The 7,295-nt window shown below is 41.9% G+C and overlaps 1 long non-coding RNA gene across 2 annotated transcripts; it reads left to right on the forward strand.

Moving 5' to 3' along the window:
• Positions 1 to 114: 114 nt before the first annotated feature.
• On the forward strand, positions 115 to 2,638 carry LOC106611546 (uncharacterized). Of its 2 annotated transcripts, XR_001330119.2 has the most exons (3): positions 115 to 250; positions 1,383 to 1,654; positions 1,784 to 2,638. It is a non-coding gene; the product is annotated as an uncharacterized lncRNA (long non-coding RNA). The 2 variants fall into 2 exon arrangements; XR_006771034.1 differs by lacking the exon at positions 115 to 250 and having other exon boundaries at positions 871 to 1,654.
• The last annotated feature ends 4,657 nt before the right edge of the window (positions 2,639 to 7,295 follow it).

A 7,295-nucleotide genomic window follows, 5' to 3' on the forward strand; every position in this document is an offset into this window, starting at 1 on the left:
TGTTTCACGTTAAAAATGGCTCTAAAGATTGATGCTAAACAACGTTTGACATGTTTGAACAATGTAAATAGATTTTTTTTTACTTTTCGCCGTGACTCCCCCCCGCTACTTTTTAGTAGCCTACCGAAGCGCTAACAACATGGAACAACTTGGAGTTATTTGGACATCAATTATGAACTTTGTTGAAAGAAACCACATTTGCAGTGGACCTGGGATGCGTGGAATTGCCAATGGATGAAGAGAATCAAAGGTAAGGGAATATTGACAATAGTAATTTTGATATTACATGGGTACAAGATGGTGCTAACCTGTATAGCCTAGCCTATTGTTCTTAGCACAGCACCCGGTTTATTGCAAATTGTGATTTCCCAGTAAAGTTATTTTGAAATCTGGCATTGCAGTAGCATTTACGAAATGTTAAACTATGAATATTTGAATGACAATAATATAATTTACCAATGTTATCGAATAGTAATTTTGTGATTTGTAACGTTGTTCACCGGAAGCATTTGAGAGAAAAAAAAATCTGATTTTCACCGCTTCGGTAAAATGCTGTTTTTGGATATAAATATGAACTTGATGGAACAAAAAATGCATGTATTGTGTAACATAATGTATTAGGAGTGTCATCTGAGGAAGATTGTCAAAGGTTGGTGCATAATTCTAGCTGGTTATCCGCTTATGGTGACGCCTGTCTTTGAATTGACAAAACATTACACACAGCTATTTTCAATGTACTCTCCTAACATAACCTAACTTTATGCTTTCGCCGTAAAGCCTCTTGGAAATCGGACAATGTGGTTGGATTTAGATGTTTATCTTTCAAATTGTGAGAAATAGTTGATTGTTTGAGAAATTGAAATTATTAGATTCTTGCAGTTTTTGAATTTCCCGCCCGTGGTCTCTTGACAATGAATCCCGATATCGGGATAAGATCCCCAACAGGTTCGTTTAAGGACAGAAACCCAGCTTCTTTGGATAATAGAGCTAGCTAATCAATTAAATTGCACACCAATTTCTGATGTGCAAATACTTGCATCAAGCCAAGAGAACATCAGCTGGATTTTACAGGAGAGCTATATTCCCAGGTGTACTAGGAGCAATAGACTGTACACACATTCCTATTCCCAACCCTGGTGGTGAGAATGGAGAACTATTCCGTAATCGGAAAGGTTACTGCTCCATCAACGTGCTGTCTGTGATGACAAAGGTCAGCTCACCAACAGCGTAGCTAGATGGCCAGGATCCACCCATGACAGCAGAATCTTTGACAAGTCATCTGGGTGCAAGGCTGGAAAGGGGGGGCATATGAAGGCCACCTACTAGGTGACTATGGATATGCCTGTCGTGGGTACCTTATGACTCTCCTTTTAAACCCCCAGACACCTTAAGAGAGAGAATACAACACCTCTCATATCCTGGCAAGTGTGGGGAAAAAAAGATTCCCCTGCCTAGAGGGGCCCCGCACGAAGATGGACACTACGCTGACAATCATTATTGCAGTTGCGGTTCTGTATAACTTTGGCAAGAGGCAAGCTACCCGAGGCTGAGGAGGACCTACCTGAGAAGAATGAAGATGGCCAGGTGCAACATGCTGCCAATGCAAATGGAAATGCTGTGAGAACCTTGATTGAGAACAATTTTTCAGCCTAAGGTGTGTATAATGTAACATTGGTAACATGTAAAAAGCAATATTATATTTTGGTCAACACGTACAATTCCTTATTAGGCTATCTGTATTAAAATGTATTATTAAGACTTTGTTATTCTCAATACCATACAGGGTGGAACTGGAAGCACCAGAACACAAGAGTGGAGACAAGACTGGAGGATACCAAATCGCTTGGGAAAGCATTGTTTTTAATAAATAATTGTTTTAATAAATAATTGCTTAAATAAATAAAAAGATCAGCATTCTTTACACAGTGGGCATTTGTTTCCCTGAAGGGGTTTCTGAATTTGCAGTAGCTCTTTTTGTAAATTCAGGACCTCAATCTGCAGTAGAATTTTCTCTCTCCAGCTACAAAACATCAATATGAGCTTGGTTCATGTCAGTTCTGGGGACGTTTTGTTTGGCATGTGTCATGTTTTTGCTGCTGGCACGCAACATCCAGGCACTGCTGTTTCTCCATGGCACAGTGTGTCAGCTCAACTAAAGGAAAAAAAAGAAAGAAAATGAACTCATTATTAGTAGGCTATTTACGTGCCCATTTTGTACAACAATTGAATTGGGCCCTATGATATGCCCAGCCTTGGTACGAATGATGATGTTATGTGACATGCTGTAACGGGCCTGTTAACGGTAACATTGTGAAGTAGAATTAACGTTCGTTGATATTTACCAGTTATTTATACTTACTAAATATTGGTGGTTGAGTTGTCCATTGTCATCATAGTGGTTAAGGAGAGGGGGAAACTGCTGGGGAATCATCTCGCATATCTTCTGGGAGAGAGGATCAGTTCCCTTGGACGGAGGCCTGAAATAGCCCCCGCCTTTCCTCCTCCGCATCCTTTTTGGCTTTCACTTGTAAGTTTTTCGAGCACACTTTCATCTGATTTGGGTCCCACTTTTCTTTAATCCTTGTCGATCCTTTAAATCTGTCGCATAAAATGGTCCAGGTGTCTTACTTCTTTTTGAGTCGCGTTGTCTGTCTTTCTATCCTCCAGTACGTTACTAAATTCCTCCATCAGCAACGACAAGTTTTTTTTTTCATAAGTGGAGAAATTTGAACTTTGACGTGTCATGATCAGGTGGCTAGCTGACAAGTAATAAATGCCTAAATAAGTAATGACAATAATACATTACATTTTATGCTAACTAGCTTTGTTTCTAAACAAGCTATCTACAGTAGCTAACGTTTGATAACGAATTAGATATCTGTCTAGTACTGGTATATAACGGATTTTAATTCAAATCAGCCAACCCACCGTTCACGATGGAGTTGCATTAGTTCTAACTTTACATTTGTATTATTTTATCAAGGAACCGCAACTTTGGCCTCATTTGTCAAGTAGGATAGCTACTTCGTTTCAACTCACGAAATACCTCATATATTGGTGTAACATGTCACTAATCATTGTTTTTCACATTGAAGTTTTATATGGCAGCCATCTCGGTGTGTCATGTAGGGATTGATGGCTCTACCCCAGGCTCTCATCCTCAGGTGGTGCGGTTCCACCTTGAGTGAGCCTCCGTTTGAACCATTGGAGTCTGTGAACCTGAAGGTCCATCCTACAAGACTGCCCTGCTGATGGCCTTGGAGTCAGTATTAGCCTTCCCTGTAGCTCAGTTGGTAGAGCATGGTGTTTGCAACACCAGGGTTGTGGGTTCGATTCCCACGGGGGGCCAGCACAGAAAAAAAAAAATGAAATTGTATGATATGTATGCATTCACTACTGTAAGTTGCTCTGGATAAGAGCGTCTGCTAAATGACTAAAATGTAAATGTAGTACACCCTTAATGTTTGGAGTTCATGCCTGGTGACTCAAAAGTGAGGTTATGTCCTAATGCAGTTTTTACTCCCAAGGTTATACAGTGGCAAGAAAAAGTATGTGAACCCTTTGGAATTACCTGGATTGCTGCATAAATTGGTCATCAAATTTGATCTGATCTTCATCTAAGTCACAACAATAGGCAAATATAGTGTGCTTAAACTAATAACACACAAATTATTATATTTTCCTTGTCTATATTGAATACATCATTTAAACATTCACAGTATAGGGTGGAAAAAGTATGTGAACCTCTAGACTTCTCCAAAAGCTAATTGGAGGCAGGAGTCAGCTAACCTGGAGTCCAATCAATGAGATTGGAGACGTTGGTTAGAGCTGCCTTACCCTATAAAAAACACTCACAAAATTTGAGTTTGCTATTCACAAGAAGCATTGCCTGATGTGAACCATGCCTTGAAGAAAAGAGATCTCAGAAGACCTAAGATTAAGAATTTTTGACTTGCATAAAGCTGGAAAGGGTTACAAAAGTATCTTGAAAAGCCTTGATGTTCATCAGTCCACGGTAAGACATATTGTCTATAAATGGAGAAAGTTCAGCACTGTTGCTACTCTCCCTAGGAGTGGCCGTCCTGCGAAGATGACTGCAAGAGCACAGCGCAGAATGCTCAGTGAGATTAAGAAGAATCCTAGAGTGCCAGCTAAAGACTGACAGAAATATCTGGAACATGCTAACATCTCTGTTGACGAGTCTACGATGTGTAAAACATTAAACAAGAATGGTGTTCATGGGAGTACACCACGGAAGAAGCCACTGCTGTCCAAAGAAAACATTTCTGCACATCTGAAGTTTGCAAAAGTGCACCTGGATCTTCAACAGCGCTACTGGCAAAATATTCTGTGGACAGATGAAACTACAGTTGAGTTGTTTGGAAGGAAAACACAACACTATGTGTGGAGAAAAAAAAGGCATAGCACACCAACATCAAAACCTTATCCCAACTGTAAAGTATGGTGGTGGGAGCATTATGGTTTTGGACTGCTTTGCTGCCTCAGGGCCTGTACAGCTTGCTATCAACGACTGAAAAATGAATTCCCAAGTTTAACAAGACATTTGCAGGAGAATGTTAGGCTATCCATCTGCCAATTGAACCTCAACAGAAGTTGGGTGATGTAACAGGACAACGACCCAAAACATGGAAGTAAATCAACAACAGAATGGCTTCAACAGAAGAAAATACACCTTCTGGAGTGTCAGAGTCCTGACCTCAACCCGATTGAGATGCTGTGGCATGACCTCAAGAGAGCAGTTCACGCCAGACATCCCAAGAATATTTCTGAACTGAAACAGTTTTGTAAAGAGGAATGGTACAAAATTCCTCCTGACCGTTGTGCAGGTCTGATCCGCAACTACAGAAAACGTTTGGTTGAGGTTATTGCTGCCAAAGGAGGGTCAACCAGTTATTAAATCCAAGGGTTCACATACTTTTTCCACCCTGCACTGTGAATGTTTACACAGTGTGTTCAATAAAGACATGAAAACGTATAATTGTTTGTGTGTTATTAGTTTAAGCAGACTGTGTTTGTCTATTGTTGTGACCTAGATGAAGATCAGATCAAATTTTATGGCCAATTTATGCAAAAATCCAGGTATTTCCAAAGGGTTCACATACTTTTTCTTGCCACTGTATGTCTTACAGGTCCCTGGTTTTTGAGCTGTTGCTCTGTCAACTCCTTCGTTTGCTTCCAATGACCATGGAGGTTGCATGGCCTGGGTCCAGTGCACGTTATGCACGTATATGGATAGAACCAAGGATATCGGTGTTTGTGACCAGCTTTTTGTCTTTTTCGCCAATCCAGCTTGGGGTAGGTTGCTTTCTAAGGTGCATCTTTATCATTGGATTTTGGAGGCTATCTCCCTGGCATATGACAACAAAGGATCAAGTCACAGCAGGTTCCCTGTTGTTTTATACTTGCGGTTCCTTGTGTGAGTTCTGGCATTCCAGACTCCTCAGGTCTCGATGTGAGCCTTTTTGGAACCAGTAGGGTCTAAGGACTTGGGCCATCGTGGTCGATGTTAGGCAGTATTTTGTCTGGGTACCACAGTTTTGCTGTGGGTTTGAGCCTTGGGCTGCCTTGATGTGCGGTAGTGAACAGAATGCGCATTTATCAGGTGTTACCACAGTTTCCTGTGGGTTTGAGCCTTGGGCTGCCGTGGCACCGCACGAATACACTTTTACTGCAGGTATCCTGTGGGTTTTAACCTCAGGCTGCCGTGGTTCATCGACTCTGGTCCGATGCTATGCTTCCCGTGTGTGCGCTTTACCAAGTGACAGATGTTCTGTTTTGGACATGCGGTACCTTGTACAAGTTCTGACATTTTAGGCTTGCAAGGTAAGTATTGTTCTTGGGGTCTAGGGACTTGGGCTGCAGTGTAAGTGCGCATAGCGAAGTTCCAGCAGATTCTGGTTTCCTATATGGGGCTATGACAGTTCAGGCTTCTAGGGTAAGTATTTTGGGGGAAAAGGTAGCTTCTGTAATGCCTTTTTGGAGCTGGTGGAACCTGGGTGTGCTTAGGTTACCACGGGCCTCCTAGTTTGGTACTCTCTCAGCCGGCTTGGAGCGTGATTGTACAGTGCCTTCGGAAAATATTAAGACCCCCTTATTCTAAAATTGATTAAAACATTATTTTTTTATCAGCAATCTACACATAATACCCAATAAAGACAAAGCAAACACAGGTTTCGATTTTTTTGCAAATGCATAAAAATGTATAACAGACCTTATTTACATAAGTATTCAGAACCTTTCCTATCAGGTTCATCCTTTTTCCATTGATCATCCTTGAAATGTTTCTACAACTTTATTGGAGTCTACCTGTGGTAAATTCAATTGATTGGACATGATTTGGAAAGGCACACACCTGTCTATATAAGGTTGACAGTGCATGTCAGAGCAAAAACCAAGTCATGAGGTCGAAGGAATTGTCCATAGAGCGCCGAGACAGGAATGTGTTGAGGCACAGATCTGGGGAAGGGTACCAAAACATTTCTGCAGCATTGAAGGTCCTCAAGAACACAGTGGCCTCCATCATTCTTAAATGGAAGAAGTTTGGAACCACCACCACTCTTCCTAGAGCTGTCCGCCCGGGCAAACTGAGCAATCAGGGGAGAAGGGCTTTGGTCAGGGAGGTGCCCAAGAACTCAGACAGAGCTCCAGAGTTACTCTGTGGAGAATGGAGAACCTTCCAGAAGGACAACCATCTCTGCAGCACTCCATCAATCAGACCTTTATGGTAGAGTGGCGGCAGGGATTGGGAGACTAGTCAGGATCGAGGGAATGATGAACAGCGCAAAGTACAGAGAGATCCTTGATGAAAACCTGCTCCAGACCACTCAGGACCTCAGACTGGGGTGAAGGTTCGTCTTCCAACAGGACAACAACCCTAAGCACACAGCCAAGACAGTGGCTTCGGGACTAGTCGGTGAATGTCCTTGAGTGGCCCAGCCAGAGCCTGGACTTGAACCCGATCAAACATCTCTGGAGAAACCTCAAAATAGCTGTGCAGCGACGCTCCCCCTCCAACCTGACAGAGCTTGAGAGGATCTGCAAAGAATAGGAGAAACTCCCAAAATACAGATGTGTCAAGCTCGTAGCGTCATACCCAATAAGACTCGAGGCGCTAATCGCTGCCAAAGGTGCTTCAACAAAGTACTGAGTAAAGGGTCTGAATACTTATGCAGATGTGATATTTCTTTTTTATTTGTAATACATTTGCAAAAATGTCAAAAACATTTTGTTTTGTCATTATGGGGTATTGTGTGTAGATTAATTGGGGGGGGGGG

The sequence above is a fragment of the Salmo salar genome, chromosome ssa09 (assembly GCF_905237065.1).
Source record: "Salmo salar chromosome ssa09, Ssal_v3.1, whole genome shotgun sequence".
Lineage (NCBI taxonomy): Eukaryota > Metazoa > Chordata > Actinopteri > Salmoniformes > Salmonidae > Salmo > Salmo salar.